The following is a 21937-nucleotide window of genomic DNA, read 5'->3' as shown; positions in this document are numbered from 1 at the left end:
TACACACATACCTACTGTGTTTTTTTTCCTTCATTAGGAAAAATTTTCAGAAAGCATTTCCTTTTGCAGAAGTGTTAGAGTTTGTAAACAAGTCAGGAGGGCGCCTGGCATTTTGACAGAGAAATGTTAGGGTCTGTAAACAAGTCTGGATGGTGCCTGGCAAAATGCCAGGGGGAGTGGTTTGTGAAGTAAGTGTGGAGATTACTTATTGGTTGACTGCTGTATCGAGTTTATGTTAATTAAGATAAGCTGTGTGGAATGTATATATACCGCTCTGGTCCTACAATAAACAGCTTCCACTCCTGCTGTATCAACGTACACAAGTTGTTCATCACCCCCCAGTTATTTTGCCCAGCCATCCGGGCTGCGGCACAGAAGTTTTAAATCTAGATTAAAAATAAATGCAAGATTTTAACATTGATTTGAAAGCTCCAGGCAAAAATCTCATTCTTGCATAATTTTAATGTTAAGTCTGGGTTTAGGATAAGTTTCTCAGTTGGGTTAAAGGAGCACCTTTATATTTGAAGTTGTTAAATAGTTGATGTTTCTCTCTAGTGATTTTACCTTAAATGACACATTAAAAAGTTATAGAAGATGCTTTCTCTTGTGAATGTTCTTGTGCAATCGGAAAACCCAAGTACTCATTTTCCCTCTCCCACACCACTATTTCTATTTTCCACTGGGTGGGCTGGGGGACTGAGCCACCACATTAATCTTGTGTGTTTGTATCTAAGACCTGCTAGAAAGCTTGAAGCAACTATTGTGGTTTTATATTTTCATTTGAACTTTTAAGGTAGTTCAGGTTTCCAGTGTCTTGAATATCTCACTTAACCTTTTTGCACATGCCAACTTCTTATTAAAAACACAGGGTCCTCCTGTAACACTTGGAGCATCATTTATATCTCTCTCTTGAGAAAACTTAATCTGAGCATCACCAGGTGAAAGGCTAAGTTGGTTTTACTGGATTTTACTAGAGAACATTGTCATTGAAGTTGATCCAGAGAGCTGTGTGTGCACAAAAGAATCCTGCTGTGATATTACCAAGAGCTTTTATTTAAAATAAACTGGTAAAAGTTCTGGGCTGTGATGAGCATTTTGACTGCCAAATTCTAGGAAGAAATTAAGTAACAATATGCACAATTGATTTAACAGAGATTAAAATCAATGCATGAGGATAATGCATATTTTGACTACTTTAATTTGATTCCAAGGTAGGAGTTTTGTAGCTTTTAAAATTTCTAAATAAATGATTTAAAGCACTGACTTCAAACACATACACCTCTATCCCTCTATTGTTTCTTTTCCATCTCATTTTGCTTTAGTTTGTACTTTCTCCTTATGTCAAAATTTTTTTCCTAAGAAAATGTAGATTGTTGGAATATTTAGCATCTTAGATTTCATTTTGTCTTAAACAGTTATAATTTAAACTGAATCCTGTACTCTTGTTCTTTAGAAATTCCCCCAAGAAATTTTAGAAACATTTATCTTATTGAAACTGAATGTTCCTGGTAATTTTCATTTGAAAATTTTATTTTCAAAGGATATAAGAGAACCATAAAGATTCAACATTTTTATCCCATTCTAAGGAAAATGGCCACTGATGGAAGTATAAAACAAATATGTTTTATACTTAGCTCAGCTTTTAAGTATAAAACAATATGTTTTATACTTAGCTCAGCTTTCTAGGAACTTCTCATGGTGGCCTCAGGAGTCCTTCAGTGCTCCACATTTCTTAGTGCTTTGTCTCTGGAATAGAAGTTAGAAGTTCAGGTTACAGCCATCCGTCTGCTATTGATGAGTACATCATCTTTGACAAATCTCTTTGTTTACTAATTTTTTTTTGGGGGGGGGGAAGAAAATATTTATCTCAAATTTGGGAATCAAGTGAAATAATACATGGAAGTAAATCATATGCTATAACTGTCACACAATGCAAGGAATTATTTATTAGATTACTGTTATCAGTGATCAATACACTTTTCTGTGACTGGTACATTACTAGTCATACCCTTCAAAAATGCACAACTCTTTCATAACAGTTTTACTTTAATGAAAGATGTATAGTTAATTTTTCTTGATTAATTCAACAGTATGAGTCTCTGCTACCCCAAACTCATATTTTCCTAGCACAAAATAATATTCTCAGATGAAGTATTTGGATTATAAATGCATGATATAAGCTAATTAGGAAAATAATAACTAAAATTATCTCAACTATATCCCAAACTGAGAATTAAAGTATTTTTAGCTATACCATTAAAACTTCAGTCTGTCTGACAGTTTCAATTGGGACATTTTTGCTCTCAGATTGCAACTTAACACCATTTGTTTTCCTGTCTTCAGATTCAGAATGGAGCTACACTGCCAGCTTTCCTGGGTCTCCAGCTTGAATATGGCATGGTAAATTCCAATGATACCATATGGTATGGTATCATTGGAATTCTCATCCTCCATAACTGTGTAAGCGAATTCCACATAATAATTAATATAATATTAAATTATAAATTCCTCATAAAAATCTCTTTTATTGCTCCATAGAATCAGAGAGAGAGACAGAGAGAGAGGGCGGATTAACTCTGACTAATACAGGTTAATTATTCAAGGACAGAAAATTGGTAAATTTTCCACTACTACAAAGATCATAATTTTTACCACAGATTATAATATTTTATATAATAAATATTTTACTTCCGGGCTTTCTATGTATGTTTGACAATGTTAAAGAGGGTTTCTATCAGTATAACTGCTGTTTAAATAAGATTAATAGATCAATGACAAAATAAGGTCTAGATGTCTTATTTTCTTCTACTTCTTTATTATCTCTAGATTCTATTAAGTTCTATTACAAACTTTTAATCAGAAGTTTTTTTTTTTCAAATCTTCCTCTCATTTTTTTTTCAAATCTTCCTAGTCATTTCCTGCACTGCCATATTTGGTTATGAGGCTTTCAATGATTTTGAGCATCTATCAAAGTCAATTCTGTGTGTCTTACATATACTTCTCTATTACTAATGAAGAAAGATCATTGTGTCATTTAGATTTATTTAATTGAAAATTTCCACCTTGCTGGTCAACATGAATATTTTTGACATTGTATTTTAAAAGAGTAAAAGAAAAATTAATTGGAAGTGTGGTCATAAAATTGATAAGACCTTCATAATAGTGTGAAGCTTTTTGAAAGCTTCATGTGTGACATAGTGGATTAAATAATTCATTCAAAGTATCATGTCTATTTTCAGGGATATGGATGGCATTACAGCAGATTATACTAAGTGAAGTTAGCCAATCCCTAAAAAACAAATGCCAAATGTCTTCTCTAATATAAGGGAGGGGTGACTCAAAATGGGATAGGGAGGAAGAGCATGAGAAGAAGATTTTCACTAAATAAGGAAGAGGGGTGGGAGGGAAAGGGAGGGAGAAGGGGAATTGCAAGGAAGATGGAAGGAGACCCTCATCATTATACAGAATACATGTATAATGAAGCGAGGAAAAAGAAAAAAATAAAGAAGTGTGTCACATTAGATTGGGTAGAGAAAGTGATAGGAAGGGAGGAAGGGGAAGGGGGAAGGAAGGATAGGAGAATAAAATAGACATTATTATTGCTGTATGTATATAGGTGACTGCGTGACCAATGTGATTCTGCAGCCTGTACACTCAGAAAAATGAGAAATTATATCCCATCTGATTCAAATGTATGATATGTCAAGATCATTGTATTGTCATGTATAACTAATTAAAACAAATAAAAAAATAAACTGAAAAAAAAAGAAATTGTTTTACCAAGTTATACCATTCTGCATACCCACCGGCAATGTGTAAGGTTACTAGTTGTTCTCCATCCTCACAAGCAGTTAGTATTATTAATTTTTTAAGTTATTCTAACAGATATGTAGAATTAGTAGTAAAACAAGTGTTAATGCTACTAATGTAACTACTGCTAATTATGGATGTTTTCATTGTTTGTAATTTCATTGAGTGGTTCTTTGATTAATGTCCTGTCATTCAAATCTAATCTCTGAAACTCTCCTGTCTGTGGCTTTTCTACTCATTTTGTAGCCCTCTTTTTGTTACACAGTAGGCACTGGATAAATATTTGTACACAATGTTCCTTTTGGTTATTAACATTTTAAGCATGATACTTTATTTTTTAAAAAAAATCAGCAAATGATTTCAAAATTTATTTTATCAAAAAGAGATTTGTGATGTTCAAATAACTATTGGAATTCTGCTTATTCATGACTTTTTCCCACAAGCAAATTAGCAATGCTCTATGAAAAATCTCATTATTCAAATTCTCTAAACAGTTTCTCTTTTGTGTTTCTCTCTATTTTTTGTATCATTACATGGACATTGATATTTCAACTCCATGATTACCAATACTGTAGGTCCATATAGTCTCTGACAGTCACTCATTTGATAACCCTAGGTACGCTCTTTTAAGGTCTTTAGGGAATAGTCCAAGAAGGGGAATAGCTGGGTCAAATGGTGGTTCCATTCCCAGCTTTCCAAGGAATCTCCATACTGCTTTCCAAATTGGCCACACCAATTTGCAGCCCCACCAGCAATGTAAAAGTGTACCCTTTTCCCCACATACTCACCAGCACTTGTTGTTTGACTTCATAATGGCTGCCAATCTTATTGGAGTGAGATGGTATCTTAGGGTGGTTTTGATTTGCATTTCTCTGACTGCTATAGATGGTGAGCATTTTTTCATGTACTTGTTGATTGATTGTATGTCCTCTTCTGAGAAGTGTCTGTTCAGGTCCTTGGCCCATTTGTTGATTGGGTTATTTGTTATCTTATTGTTTAATTTTTTGAGTTCTTTGTATACTCTGGATATTAGGGTTCTATCTGAAGTGTGAGGAGTAAAAATTTGTTCCCAGTATGTAGGCTCCCTATTTACCTCTCTTATTGTTTCTCTTGCTGAGAAAAAACTTTTTAGTTTAAGTAAGTCCCATTTGTTGATTCTTGTTATTAACTCTTGTGCTATGGGTATCCTATTAAGAAATTTGGAGCCCGACCCCACAATATGTAGATCGGAGCCAACTTTTTCTTCTATCAGACGCAGTGTCTCTGATTTGACATCAAGCTCCTTGATCCATTTTGAGTTAACTTTTGTGCATGGAGAGAGAAGGGGATTCAGTTTCTTTTTGTTGCATATGGATTTCCAGTTTTCCCAGCACCATTTGTTGAAGATGCTATCCTTCCTCCATTGCATGCTTTTAACCCCTTTATCAAATATAAGATAGTTGTAACTTTGTGGACTAGTCTCTGTGTCCTCTATTCTGGACCATTGGTCCACCTGCCTGTTTTGGTACCAATACCATGCTGTTTTTGTTACTATTGCTCTGTAGTATAGTTTGAAATCTGGTATTGCTATACCGCCTGATTCACACTTCCTGCTTAGAGTTGCTTTTGCTATTTTGGGTCTTTTATTTTTCCATATGAATTTTATGATTGCTTTATCTAATTCTACAAGAAATGCCATTGGGATTTTGATTGGCATTGCATTAAACCTATAGAGAACTTTTGGTAATATCGCCATTTTGATGATGTTAGTTCTGCCTAATCATGAACAGGGTATATTTTTCCATCTTCTAAAATATTCTTCTATTTTTCTCTTTAGGGTTCTGTAGTTTTCATTGTATAAATCTTTAACCTCTTTTGTTAGGTTGATTCCCAAGTATTTTATTTTTTTTTTGAGGATATTGTAAATGGAGTGTTTTTCCTCATTTTCATTTCAGAAGTTTTGTCGCTGATATACAGAAATGCCTTTATGTGTGTTGATTTTATATCCTGCCACTTTGCTGAATTCATTTATTAGTTCTAGTAGTTTCTTAGTAGACCCTTTTGGGTCTTCTAGGTATAGAATCATGGCTTCCGCAAATAGTGATAATTTAAGTTCTTCTTTTCCTATTTTTATGCCTTTAATTTCTTTCGTCTGTCTAATTGCTCTGGCCAGTGTTTCGAGAACTATATTGAATAGAAGTGGTGAGAGAGGGCATCCCTGTCTTGTTCCAGATTTTAGAGGGAATGCCTTCAATTTTTCTCCATTCAGAATGATGCTAGCCTGAAGCTTAGCATAGATTGCTTTTACAATGTCGAGGTAAGTTCCTGTTATCCCTAGTTTTTCTAATGTTTTGAACATAAAGGGGTGCTGTACTTTGTCAAATGCTTTTTCTGCATCTATTGAGATGATCATATGGTTCTTATCTTTAAGTCTATTGATGTGGTGAATAACATTTATTGATTTCCGTATATTGAACCAGCCTTGCATCCCAGGGATGAATCCTACTTGATCATGGTGCACAATTTTTTTGATGTGTTTTTGTACCCGATTCGCCAGAATTTTATTGAGGATTTTTGCATCTAGGTTCATTAGAGATATCTGTAGTTTTCTTTCTTTGAGGTGTCTTTGTCTGGTTTCAGAATCAGGGTGATGTTGGCCTCATAGAATGAATTTGGAAGAGCTCTCTCTTTTTCTATTTCCTGAAATAACTTGAAAAGTATTGGTATTAATTCTTCTTTAAAGGTTTTGTAAAACTCTGCTGTATACCCATCCGGTCCTGGGCTTTTCTTGGTTGGTAGTCTTTTGATTGCTTCTTCTATTTCATCCATTGATATTGGTCTATTCAAATTGTGTGTATCCTCCTGACTCAGTCTGGGCAAATCATATGACTTAAGAAATTTATCGATGTCTTCACTATTTTCGATTTTATTGGAATATAGGGTTTCAAAATAATTTCTAATTGTCTTCTGTATTTCTGTAGCATCTGTTGTGATATTGCCTTTTTCATCCCGTATGTTAGTAATTTGAGTTCTCTCTCTTCTTCTCTTCATTAGCATGGCTAAGGATCTGTTGATCTTATTTATTTTTTCGAAGAACAAACTTTTAGTTTCGTCAATTTTTTCAATAGTTTCTTTTGTTTCAATTTCATTGATTTCCACTCTGATTTTAATTATTTCTTGCCTTCTCCTATATTTGCTGTTGTTTTGCTCTTCCTTTTCTAGGGCTTTGAGACGATGTGTGAGCTCATTTATTTGTTGGTTTTTCCTTTTTTTGAGGAATGACCTCCAGGCGATGAATTTCCCTCTTAAAACTGCTTTCATTGTGTCCCATGGATTCCTATATGTTGTGTCTGTATTTTCATTTATCTCTAAGAACTTTTTGATTTCCTCCTTTATGTCTTCTGTAACCCATTGATCACTCAGTAACATATTGTTCATTTTCCATGTGATGTAGGATTTTTCCTTCCTTCTTTTATCATTGATTTCCAGTTTCATTCCATTATGATCAGATAAAATGCATGGTATTATTTCCACCCCTTTATGTTTACTGAGGGTTGCCCTATGGCATAATATATGGTCTATTTTTGAGAAGGATCCATGTGCTACTGAGAAAAAAGTATATCCACTTGATGGTTGATATATTCTATATATGTCAGTTAAGTCTAGGTTTTTTGATTGTGATATTGAGTTCTATAGTTTCTTTATTCAACTTTTGTTTGGAGGATCTGTCCAATGGTGAGAGAGGTGTGTTGAAGTCACCCATAATTATTGTGTTGTGGTCTATTTGATTCTTAAAATTGAGGAGAGTTTGTTTTATGAACGTCGCAGCACCATTATTTGGTGCCTAAATATTGATAATTGTTATGTCTTGTTGGTGAATGGTTCCTTTTAACAGTATATAATGTCCTTCCTTATCTCTTTTGATTAACTTAGTCTTGAAGTCGATTTTATTCCATATGAGAATGGCCATCCCTGCTTGCTTACGAGGAACGTGTGCGTGGTATATTTTTTCCCAACCTTTCCCCTTCAGCCTGTGTATGTCTTTTCCAATCAGATGTGTTTCCTGGAGGTAGCATATTGTTGGCTTTGTTTTTTTAATCCATGTTACCAGCCTATGTCGCTTTATTTGTGAGTTTAAGCTATTAACATTTATTTAGAGTTACTATTGATATATGGTTTGTACTACCAGCCATGTTTGATTATTTATCTTTTTTTTTAATTTGGTTTGTTTCTCCATGATTAGCTTTCCCCCGGCCCTCTGGCTTTACTGAGGTACTTCCCACTGTTGGTTTTGGTTATTGTTTTTCATTTCTTCCTCGTGTAGTGTTTTGCTCAAGATGATCTGCAATGCTGGTTTTCTGGCTGCAAATTCTTTTAACTTTTGTTTATCGTGAAAGATTTTTATTTTGTTGTCGTACCTGAAGCTTAATTTTGCTGGATACAAAATTCTTCGTTGGCATCCATTGTCTTTCAATGTTTGAAATACGTTGTTCCAGGATCTTCTCGCTTTCAGCGTTTGTGATGAAAAATCCGTTGTTAACCTTATTGTTTTACCCCTGAATGTAATCTGCCTCCTTTCTCTCGTAGCTTTTAATATTTTCTCTTTGTTCTGTATAACAATGTGTCTTGGGGTTGGTCCACTGTGATTTTGTATGTTCGGTGTCCTATATGCATCTACAATTTGTACATCTGTTTTCTTTTTTATTTCTGGAAAGTTTTCTATGATTATTTCATTCAGCAGGTTGCTCATTCCCTTGGTTTGAACCTCTATACCTTCCTCTATCCCGATGACTCTTAAGTTTGGTTTTTTTATGTTATCGCATATCTCTGGAATGTTTTTATCATGAATTTTTACCAGCCTTTCTGAGTTGGCTAGACTCTTTTGAAGTTGATATATTTTGTTATATATTTTGGCTTCTACTTGTTGCACTCTGTTAGTGATACTCTCATTTGAGTTTTTAATTTGGTTTATAGTTTCCTTCATTTCTAGAATTATTGTTTGATTTTTTAAATAATTTCTATCTCCTGGTAAATATGTTTATTTGCTTCTTTTATCTGTTTATGTAATTCATTTTCAATGTGTTCTTTCATTGTTTGAATTTGCTGTCTCATAACCTCTTTAAGATTCCATTCCATCTGTCTAAGGTATTCCTTGAGTTCTTTATTTGACCATTTTTTTGATGCCTCTAGGTCCTCCTGAGTATTTAGGCTGTCCTGCATTGTTTGTACTCCTTTTCTTCCTTGCTTTTTTATGCTGCTCATGTTACTTCTTGTTCTGTTTGACTGCTGAGTTACTGTTTACTCCTATAAATTTATTTGGTTTCGTGTGTCTCTGGGTCTCTCTTTTGTGATGGGAGACTATGACTAGAGATGATGCATTTTGTTGCACTTTAATGCAGATTCATTTGTTTCCTAAACTGTGTACAGATTCTGATGGCATATAGCAGTCTGCGGTTTGGTCTTGGGACTTATATTTAGGTCGAATGATGTGATGGTATTGAGTTTGGTATCTCTTGGCAACCTTGGAGGGTTGCTCTACTGACGAAGGATATTAACAGGAGAATGGTCTGAAGTATTTGGGGGTAGCTAGGGACTTGGTAGCACTATATAACACCTTGGAACATTGATCTATACATATTTAGTAAATTACACATAAACAGCGTCGTGATGCTTGGGAGGAAAGGTATTAGAAGGGAAGGGAAGAAGTCACTAAAGAGAATGAGAGTAAACAGGTAGAATTCAAGAAAAGGGGAATAAGGAAATTGAAAAGAAATGAAAAGATGAAAGAAAAAAATAGAAAAGAAAAAAGAAAAAAAATTTTAAAAAATAATCAAAAAAATTAAAAATAAAAAAATAATAAAAAAATTAAAAAAATAAAAATGAAAAAAAAACCCAAATAATAAAAAAGAAATTTAAAAATGCAGTCTTAGAGTTCGATTAACTTCTCTTCCAGTAGGTGGAGCTGTGCCCACTGGGTCAAGCTTCTCCTCTCAACAGGCGGGAACCAATCACTGTGCAGCAGCTCCTCCTCCCCGACTGGGCAGGCCTCCAATCCTGAGTGCTTAGGGCCTTCTCTTGTGTCTAGTCACTTCCCCACTTTTCCTCCAGCCAGGCCCCGCTCACCTCAATACTGGCTACACAACCAGGTCTGCTGCTCCCTGGAGCCCTATTTTCTTGAACAACTGGGCACACTAAGGTTGTGGAGCTTGGGGCTGAGAGCCCTCAGCGTATTTTGCCTGCCCTCCAGTAGCCACGCCCCCAGTAGCTGGTGCAAGAGACCTCAGTTTTCAGTGCTGGTGGGAATGGTAGCCGGGGGTCCCGCACAGCGGGTCCTGCACCCACTGCTCCTGATTCCCTCGGTCTGACTATCACACTCACAGGAGAGCTGGGATGTGCCCTTGAGGTTTCCCCGCTATGTGGAGAGGGAAGGCTAGGGGGTTACACACCTGCCGCTGGTTTCAATGAGGTTATCTCCTCCGCCACATTCTGGTGACATCAGTTCTCTGCCATGATGGTATCCCAAGCGAATGGCAACAGTTCATTCCCTTTGCCGGGTGACCGATGCAACGGGTGGGTCCTGACCTGCTCTCCCAAGCCCCGTCTCAATCCTGTGGCCACTACCTATGAAGGCTCGGTTGGTATTAACCTCACAGGTTCAGAAGGGCCGACCAGCTGTTTCAGCGGGATCGTTTAGTGCTGAGTCACAGTGGTTTGTCTGCGAGATGCAGGCAACTGAGAGCCTGAATTCAGCCGATCCAGGCTCGGTGTGTGCTCTGAGAGGCGCAGACTGTTTGCCCCAGATCCATGTTAGCTCAGCATTGCCTAGTGATCCTGAGCAAACAGCATTTAGACGGTTTAAGACTCCCTGTGCCCGCACACAGCTGAAGAGGTCAGAGACTTGATCTCTCCGCGCCCGCCACCATGTTGGATCTCTGTACTTCTCTTTGTGAAGAGATTCAATAAAGTTATTATAAAGGAGAATGAAGCAATAGAAGCTAATATCAGAGTCACATTAACAACATTTTTTTTTTTTTTGGTACTAGAGATTGAACTCAGGGTCACTCAACCACTGAGCTATATCCTCAGTCCTTAATTTTTTTTTTTTTTTAATTTTGAGACAGGATCTCACTAAGGTTGCTGAGGCTGACTTTGAACTTGTGATCCTACTACTGAGGCTCCAGAGTCACTGGCATACAGGCCTGTGCCACCATGCCTGGCACAGCAGATATTTACTGAATACCCATTAGATGCTAATAATTGTATTAGACTTTGCAGAAAAAAACTTGGATCAAGGATATGTTCATGAAACTTATAATCTGGTTGCAATTTGTTGTAAATGTCTATCTAAGTTAACATTTTTAATAACCCTATATATATCATTCAATAGAAGAGATTCAGTTATTCTCAATTACTTTCATGTTTTTAAAATAAAATTCCCTTTAGGAATGAGAAAAGAAGTCTATCTTATATAATAGATTGCTGTGTTATCACATCATGATATCAACCCCCATTCTGAGTATGTTTGACATCCCAGATCAACAAGCTAACATCATCATACTAATTCATAGCTCATACTTATGATCGAAAAAATGATAGAATTGTGCCCTATTCTATCCACAGCTGCAACTCGGATCACATACCATTTATCCAAGTATCAGGGCATCATAATGGCAATCTGCCAGAAAAAGAGGTTTTGAATGAATGGACTATTTTATCTTAAAATTGTCAATCTAAATTCTATTTAAAATTGTTACATTTCCATCATTCTATGATATAATACAATTATTACTTTACCTAATAATTTAATAAAACTTAACTAATGGAATTTCATGTCTTGGCTTTCTTCTTATCTTTTATTGCCTTTAAAGCACTCTAATAAGATTTTTTTTTTTAATTTTCTCTAACTTGTTTTTCATATCAGGAAATTTGGGGGATTTTTGATCCTTTTCCTAGTGACATTTTCCATTTTGAAATGGATAATGGAAATGTTTTAGCTATTAAATTTCATAATAGGCTGCAGAACAAAACAATGAATCCACAAATCTGAAAATATTCAAGAATAAGATCAACCAGGAAAAAAAATAAGAAAAATGTAAAGAGCAGTCTCTTGAAAATGTATAAATGTTAAGTTGTAAGACTTTAAAAAGCTCTTTTTGGTTGTCCTCCATTATATATATCTGAAGTTTAAATTTAGTAACTTTGTTTTTCAAGAGGAACTTAAAGTTGGAAGGGTGGCCTGAGTGGTACCGTGGACATAAAGCAGCTTTAAAATATGGATGTCTGAATATACTTCATTTAGTTCTGAGCTCAGCAAGAAATATCAATTTATTCCTTTCCTTATTTCTAATATTATATGTTGCAAACTCATTGGATTACAAAATATTAAAGGATGTAAAGAAATATAGTTCAATCACTGGTCTGATCTTCTGTGTGTGTGTGTGTGTGTGTGTGTGTGTGTGTGCGTGAGCATATATATATATATATATACACACACACACATACACATATCATATCTCTTCTAAATTTAAGTAACTGTTGACTTAGAATGGCATTCAATAGTTGGTACTAAAAAAACTTCAGAACGTTTGAATAGCTCTTCATATATAAGCACACCAAAGAAAATGTGTGTATAGACAATGACCTTTTGTGAAAACAAGAGAATGGATAAATAAAATAATTTAAAAGGCACAATGTGATAATGGAGATATGGAAAGACTAGAGTAACACAGTCACTCATTATCAAGTAAGTTTATACTTGCTATGAGTCTTCTTTAAGAAAAGGAAGATCGTTTCATCCAGTTGATGGTGCACAAAATACTTCAGCTATTTTCTCACTTAAATCAAATGTCACCATAGATGATATTTTCATTTACTTCTCCTGTTCATTCTATCATTTTGAATGCATTTCTGGTTTCTAGGCAACCATGCTAATACTTCTCTTTTTAAAATGTCCCCCTTCCCCACTCTGATCTAAAATAGTATTCTTAAAAAAAGATTTTGTGGCCTTCCTAGGAAAATCTAAAGTTAGAACTAAATACTAATCAAAAAATAAGAGAAGAAACAACATAATTATAATAATGCTCAATGTTATGGTACAGAGAGTTTAAAAAATACCTACCCTGCAAACCATAATGAGCCCCCCAAAATCAAATAAAGTAAAAGAAGGTATAAGATAAATGTATTTCCAAGAAGGTTGGACAAAGACCCCCACATGTGAAATTCTGGTCAGATCTTACACTATTCATGTACATTGAAGTCCTGCTAAGGGAACAGAGGCACTTAGCTGAGAACAACCACAACTACAAAACCATTTCAGGTGAGGGATGATGGTAGGAGTAGAATACTCAGCCAGCAAAAGAAAGGGCCAATAAGGTAGAAGTTGTATAGATTATGATGAAGTAAGTATGATATTTTTACTCATATTTCTCCTCCAAAACATAGACTGATGATCAGCGAAAGTAAAGTAGAAGTAGGAATTTATTTATTTGTTTATTTATTTATATTTAATTTTATCTTAATTTATTGAAAATTTCAGGGTTGGCTATCCAGGGATTAGATTGCCCCATAATGTAGTAAAATTGGTGACTGAAAACGTTTATGATAGATGATCACCTTTGTGTTTCTCAACTAATATTATTTGTTGAATGTCAAAATAGTCACTTCAGATTTAGGATGCCTCAAACTCTGCTTCTTTCTAATTAGCTTTACTACTCCTACTTTTTCAATATACTTGGTAATGATCTAGGCCAAAAAAAATGACCATTCACTTATACCTCTACTAAAAAAATGTATTCATTCCTGTAAGTCTTTGTTCAAATGCTTCTATTAATATATATTTTGTTTAAAATAACAGCCAAGAGTTATTAGCGATTAAAATTAATGCTGTTGCAAGTCAGACCAACATTCTGACATCACTTTCTACTTTTCTCTCCTGCTTCATTCTTTTCCAACCTCTCAGACATCATCACTGCCCTCAAAAATCATGATTCATGGGGCTGGGGATGTGGCTCAAGTGGTAATGTGCTCATGCCTGGCATGCGCGGGCTGCTGGGTTTGATCCCCAGCACCACACAAAATAAAATAAAAGATGTTGTGCCCACTGAAAACTAAAAAGTAAATATTAAAAAATTCTCTCTTTAAAAAAATCATGATTCATGTTCTTGACACAGAATTTTTGTTTCATTATCTCTTTTACCTGTAAAGTCTTCTCTCAATAATCTGCATGACTTGCTCTCTCACTAAAACTCTGTTCAATTTCAACTTATCATAAATACCTTCCCTGAACATCCTTTATAACACAGACTACCTGCTACCCATCATCTCCAATTTCTTCTCCATAGTACCAACTTGTTATTACTTTAACCTCTGGATTTCATGACTGCCCTATAAATTCCGTGTTCTTTTCTATTAACAAGGCCTATTACTCAGGCCTAGAAACATACCTGTCTCAGAAAAGATACTCAAAAAGTATTTTTGAATAAAAACCATGGGAATTATTTCAGAAAATAAAGAGTTTGGAACACAAGAATTAATAAAGTTCTTTTAAATCTCTTATTTTGTTATAACTACAAAGATATATATTTCATTCTTGCATGAAGTTGAGTATCATTTGAAAATTAGTTCTGATATTTTCTTATGTTGGATTCTTTCTAAATGTACTCAATCTTCCAACAACTTCAGATTTCTCATTTAGTTCATGAATTGTACAAAAAGTGTTTGTAACATGCTAGGTTGTTGGGTTGCAAAGTTAGCTTTTTTTTTTTTTTTCACTTTCACTACCCTGGCCATTTTAACCTTCTGACTCTCTTCCCGAGGGCCTTTTTGAGCACAATTAAAATAAATTTGTAATTACTCCTTCACAAGAAACTATAAGAGGAGGATTAGTATTCGAGGCTATTTCTTATAATAGTTTTAACCTAATAGCAATAGTTGCTTTTATTATCCTTCTAAATTCTTACTAAAGGAGCTATATAAGAATATGTTTTGTTTTTGAAGTTAACTACTCCAAAATGATTTAATTGAACTAAAGCCAAAATGCTTTAATTTAGATGGATTTCTTAAAACCAGTGGAAAATAATTGTCATTTGGATCAGCAAGTTCTTTTCAGATCACTAAGTGTGATGTATTGTTTTCTTGGTGTTTTTAGAGCTGCACGTGATCTAAAGATATCCAAATGGTAGAGAATAAGTAGACTAAGGATTGCTAAGTGGTACCATTGATTGAGTCACCATTTTGATTTTAATGCATGTTCATTAAATAAATATTAATTGTGGACCACATAAATTTCTGATATGTAGTGATTTTTCGAACAGTCACAGTCTCACAGGGATACATGTAAAGGATACTATTCATTGTGTTTTACATTATGGTAATAGTGGGGCAGATTGTGTGGGATGAATAAGGTCATTTTTCTTCATTGACTTGAAATTGATGTGAATCTTTAAGCTCTGTTTGAAACATGAAACTATACTTGTTTGTAAGTGCGAGGCAAAAATGTCATTATATGGAAAATGGTAGCAACAGTAAACGTAATTCTCAGTTTGAGTCTGAAAATGATGTGCTATTTCTCTATCACAATGCAAATAGCTTTTAGAAATACAATTTAACCAGGAACCAATAATTTCATACTGAGGTATTGACAACTTGATCATTTACTCATATGTTTCTCTAGTGCTAGTAAAGTACTAAGAATAAAATAAAATTAAAAGAGGCAATATGGAAGAGTAGAATGAGAAATGAGTATCATCTCAGTAGACTTTGAGTATAAACTCCAGCTTCACAGGCCTGGGAGTATAGTTCGGTGGTAAAGCATTGGCCTTGCATGCATGAGGCTCTGGGTTTGATCTTTAGCACTGAAAAAAAAATCAGCTTCACCACTGACTTGCCAACCAACAACTTGTTTGCCACCAAATCATAATATTTCTTGGGAAATTTTATTTTATCTATAAAAGGGTTGGCAAAATAACCTCCAAGTGAACCCATAATTAATGCTTGTTCTAAAATATGTTTCAAGAGAAACTAGTGTGACTTGCTCAAAACCCATTTATTATTTTCACTCAGACCTTTCAAATAAAGCAAAATTTTTAACACCAGTGTGTTGAAAACCTAATCAGCTCTGTTAAAAAAAAATCTGTGATGACAGAAAATTTCTGTATCTGCTCTGCTCAATATGATAGCCCATACCCACATTTGGCTATTGAATACTTAAAATGAGGATAATCAGACAGAGAAAATAATTTTTAATTATTTTATTTTTAGTTAATTTTAAAATGTAAACATTTCTATGAGGCTAGTGACTGACCAAGCAGCACAGCTAACATTATTGTATACTATTAATATAAAATGGACTCATAGCATTTTAAGTTTTAAAGAACAATGTTCATTGGATCTGCTATCGATGTGCTGTTCTGTGTTTACTTGAATAAAGCACTGTCATTTGTAGAAATTAACAGCTAAAGAAAATGAATACTAGTGAAAGAAAAGCTTTGGAGTATAGTGTATAGAATCAGAATGCTATGCTTTAGTGATATGCTTTTAGTGACATTTGTATAAATTGGAAAGGATCATTTATTGCATTAACCTTTTATTGGAGGTTTCCTGCTCATTTTTGCTTCAACAGGTGAGAATGTCATTATTACTTAAAGTAGGCAAGTACTTTAAAGAGCATGAGATTTGTGTATAGGTAATCTACCTTTTCCATTTCTTAAAGGACAAATACATCCTGTTTTTCAGATCTGCATAAATACATAGTAAGTAAAATAAACTTTGAATAAATAAGTTAAAAAGGACTCCATATTTCAAAAAGATAAAAATATATTATGGAGATTTTTCCAACACCTTTAAAAGAAATGGAAATAAAGATTTCTGCAGAGAAAATTACAAACTTAAAATATAGTAGTAAAATATAAATAAAAAATAGTAAAATATAAATAAAAATATATATCTAATACTACTGTCTTTGTAATTAAATAGGCTATTGCCATTTTGGTTTTTGCAGAAGCATTGCATATACTTTAATATTGAGATATACTGAGTTTAATTCAACAGATGAGACTAATAGTTATTTAAATGAACAAACATGCACATTTACAGAATTACATATAATGGCCATAAAATTGTAATAATTGACTAATTTAATTGATTAGCTATACATATATGGCCAGTCAAACAGCATGATTCAAAGTATGTAAAAGTAAAATATTTTTATGTCAAAATAATGATATAGTTTTCATTTGTTTACAGGAATATCTACAATGTGTCCATTGTTTTGAAAATACAGAGAAAAATATCATAGTTTCTGCCTTCAAGTTATTTACAGCTTAGGGAGTAGACAAACAAGAGTTATTAAAGAACAATCTACTGTAATGTCTGGCATGGTGGAGGTAATATACAGAGGGACATGCATGGCTGCTGTGACAATCAGGAAATTTGAGAGAACTCAGAGCTGGTTCCCTCAGATATTTGCCAAAATCTGGTGCTACTAAGGACTTAAGCAACAAGGTCAATCATTTCTAAAGGCAAAGGGAGAACATCCGGAGTGATTTTGAAGCCAAAAGGGAAAATATTTGCAGCATAAAGCATTTGTCAGATTTTAAAAATAAGGAAGTCAGAGCTCTCAGTGAGATGGGGATCTTTCACATTCTTTCTGCAAGAAGATGGTGAACCTCCCCATCAGATACTCATGAGGGCCATGAGTCCAGTGAGCAGCAGTGATTATATAACCTAGCTGTGATCCATTTTTAATTCCTATTAGATTCAGAGTTGATTGAAGTGCCACCTTGTCACTCTGTCTGTATAACATAAAAAAAAATGGAGAAAATTTAGAGTCTCTATTTTATTTGCACAAAATGTTTAGCATTCAATCAAAATTCACCCACCTGTGAAGATGAAAGTAAACATGAGCAATAATGGAGAAAGTCCAGATTATAGGTGCAGGGCCACAATTGATCCAGATATTGACATTTGCAGACAAGGTCTTTGAAATAGCTATGTTAAAAACAAAAAGAAAAAGACAGTGGTGAAAAGGGTCATAAGATGGAAAAATGGTAAAGGATTTTAATAGAAATTTGAAAACTTAAAAAAAAAAAACAAGTCATATAGGCATTCTAAAGCTAAAACATGTTACTCTGTTTGCATGTGTTGCCCAAAGTTTATGTGTTGAACACTTAATTGCCAGAGCAACACTGTTGAAAGGTGGGACCTTTCGGGGGAGTTAGGTAATGAGGGCTGTTCCCACCCAAATGGATTAATGCAGTTACTGTGGGAGTGTTAGGGATTATGGGAGTGGGTTCATGATTTTAAATAAATAAATATATTTATAAGTATATAAAGGTGAATTTATCTCCCCACCCCGATCGCTCTCTCTGCCATAGGATGATGTAGCACAAATGCCTTCACCAGATGCAGCCTCTCAATCCCGGACTTCCTAAGTCTCCAGAACATTAAGAAATGAGATTCATTTCTCTAAATTACCCAGTCTGTAATACACAAAACAAACGAAGACTCTATCACTTAATAGTCAGAATTTGAACATGGATTTTAAGACAGATTTGACCAAGGAGAGAGTCAGGATCCATTAATTCAAAGTCAGGTTAGTTCCTAAATCAAGAAGACATATTTGAGATCATATTTGAAAAGGTATTTGTTGTGAATAGACTGGATAGTGAGCTTTTATTTTTATCTTTCTTATCCGAGAATAATAAAAAGATAAATATGTCTGTTTGTGTCAAAGAAAATTCATTAAGGCTATAAGACTCCCTCATACAAAAGGGAATATGTCTTATACCCTGTCCTCAGATAGAATTAACTGTGGTATAGAATAGCCTATCAAACCATTTTGTCTCATCATCCCAGATATGGAACACCTACAAAAACTTAAATATAATGGGTGAAATAATTATATAATGATAATTATTATGATTGTAATAAGTATATGTTAATAGACATAAATTCTAAATCATGATTTTCAACATATTGTGATGTGTCAATTTCATTAAAATAGTACAGAAGTGAAAATTTGGGGATTCAATGGGCTAAACCACAATGAGATATCACAGACAAAGAATTTTTTTGAATAAAAACAGGACTCTGGATAGCTGAGATAGTTATCTTAATATGGTCTGCATTCAGAAAGAAAAAGCATATGTTGGCATACCCATCTTCATTCTGGGGCTCAGAGGAGAAAACAATCTCAGAAAAAAATGGGGAATAATTTAAGAGCTCACTTGCAATGATAGATCGTGGAACAAGCCTGAAAAGAGCTATTCATGTTAAATACAAAATATACAAAATCATCATAGAAAGCAGGTAAATGTTCTAACTACACTATCATACAGTAAGGCTTTTATTTTTATTTTTTTTTTTAAGAACACATGGAAGAAATTTTAGAAGGACAAAACAAAAGAAAGAAAATAAGCAAGCCAGAGCTGGGCATGGTGGCATATACCTGTAATCCCAGCAGCTCAGGAGAGTGATGCGGGAAAATTGTGAGTTCAAAGCCAGCTTTGGCAACTTAGTGAGGTCCTGAGCAACTTGGAGTGATCTTGTCAAAATAAAATATAAAGAAAAGGCTGGGGATGTGGCTCAGTGATTAAGCGCTCCTGGGTTCAATCAATCCCAAATACAAAAAAAAAAAAAAAAGAAAGAAAGAAAAGAAAAAAAGAAAGAAAGAAAGAAAAGAAAAAAAGAATATTAAGTGAGCCAGCACGGGGAAAAGATAGTATGGGTGGAAGATTAATAAAAGTGATAACAAAATGCATTACCTTTCCAAAATAAGTGGATTTCAAATGACTTGTAAATGTAACATTGCAATTAAGAATCCTCTTTCATTATAAGATACCATATACTAAGTGACAAGGCAAATGACAATAAAGAAATGATGCAGACAACTTCAGCAGTTATGGGAAAAGACAATAATGTATATCACGTTTATAGAGACTCTAAAATATATCTATACACATATATAGAGAGGAGAAGTGGGTTACACCTGAAATCTCCTTGTACACAATTAACTCACTGGAAAAATCAAGAAAATGGAGAGTCTTGTTTAGGTACTTTAAACAGAGACAAACCAAATGAATAAATAGAAATAAAGACTTGCATCTAACTAATAACCAGGGAAATTATTTAAATTGCACATCTTCCCCACAGATAAAGTCTTAGAATATCCCCTTGGAAGGCTGTGGAACAATGGGGGCAATATAAACACTGCTGGGAGTATAAATTGTTACAACCCCTTCAGAAAATTGTCATTGTCTTGTAAGATGAGAAAACATATTGCTCAACCCAGATATTCTGCCTTTAAATATATGCTCTATGGATAGGCTTACACCTGTATATTAGAAGACACACTCCATGATGTTCCAGAAATTTTTATTGCAATATTCTTTAATCAGAAACAACCCATATCCTGTAAGCACAGGATAGTTCATCTGGAACATTCATTAAAATGAAATATTAATACAACATTGAAGATTAGTGAATCAATATCACAATAGGTGAAAGAAACATAAAAGTCAAAAAGAAAAAAAATTAAGTAAAGCTGATTTCCTTACAAATCAACATGGAGGTGGTAAGAGGAAAGCAAGAATATGATTATTTTCAAAATCATAAGTGTGTTTTACCCTGGGAGGAGGAAAGGACTTTTGATTAAATGGAGCATACTTGTTTGTCTAGAATGTTGCCAATTTACTGTTTCTTAACTTGGACAGTTGAAAGGACTCACAGGACTCCACATTGTGAATATAAGTAAGCCTGTCATGAAAGTAAAGGATACAGCACGGTATGAAGTGTGTGCAATCAAAACCTTACACTTCCAAGACAGCTCCTAGAGTCCTTTGTGACTAGCACAGGATGCTTTTCGCCTTTCAAGTATGAACTGTCAAAATGACTGCAAGAAATCATGATTTCAGGTGAGCCTGGGCAGACTTTTATAGTTGGGTCTTTTAAACACTTTTGATCATGGGGTAAGTCCAAGCCAAGCAGCTGGTTACCAAGCCAAAGTCTAAACTTATATGTTAAATAATATCAACAAGTAGCTCTAGGTTTCAGGGGCTTCTGGATTTAAATGGTGCATATATACCTCTAGCTGGCCCTCGTCTTTCTTATTGTAGCCACAGATCAGTCCCAGACTTCCTTTGATGACCATCTAGCTATAAGTTAGGCTTTTCTTACACAGGTTGTTATAGTAGGATGTAATTAGACTGCATACATAGTTATATATACTTTTTAAAATTAGGATTTAAAAAAAATAATTTTAGGCTTTCAGAAAATTAAGCAGAAAGTACAAAGTCCCATATATATTTCTCTTTCTCCACCAATGGCTTCCTTAACTCTTAACATCCTACACTGATGTTGCATATTGCTACAATGGATGATCAATATTGATGTTATTATTGAATAAAGTTCAAAATTCATGTTATGACTCGTTTTTGTGCTGTACAGTTCTGTGACTTTTGACAAATGCATAATGCCGTGTGATCATTACTACAGTGTAATGCAGAACAGTTTCATTGTTCCCAAAGTCTCCTGTTCTCCACCTCTTTATTCCTCCTTCCCTCTCCCTGAATTGAATTCTTGGCAACAACTGGTCTTTTTATTGTCTCTGTAGTTTTGCCTTTTCCAGAATGTTCTACAATTTTAATCAAACAGCAGAGATGCTCCTTAACTTATCCCACCGAGTTATGTTTATTTAAGTTTATTTATAAACCCATGGCAAGTTGAAAATATTTTAAGTTAAAAAATGCATTCACTACACCTAACCTACAGGCCATTATAGCTTAGCGACCCTGTGAGAGTACTAGGTGTCCATTCTTGTTATCTCCTGGCTGACCAGGAGTTGCAGCTTGTTGCTGCTGCCCAGCATCCCAAAAGAATATTGTACCACGTATTACCAGCATGGGAAAAATCCAAATTCAAAATTTGATATATAATTTCTATTGAATATGTATAAGTTCTCACCATTGAAAAGAAGAAAACAATCAGTTGAGCCATGACAAGTTGGGGACCATCTGTATAAGTCTTTACAGATTGTCTTGTTAAAAAAATATGTATTTATTTATGTTAAGAAATATTCACTTAAGAAATGACTTGATAGCATAGCATTTATTTTTATCACTGAATAATATTCCGATATTGGATGTATCACTGT

This window comes from Callospermophilus lateralis, chromosome 14 (assembly GCF_048772815.1).
Source record: "Callospermophilus lateralis isolate mCalLat2 chromosome 14, mCalLat2.hap1, whole genome shotgun sequence".
NCBI classification, from domain to species: domain Eukaryota; kingdom Metazoa; phylum Chordata; class Mammalia; order Rodentia; family Sciuridae; genus Callospermophilus; species Callospermophilus lateralis.
Note: the sequence above shows the minus strand (reverse complement) of the source record.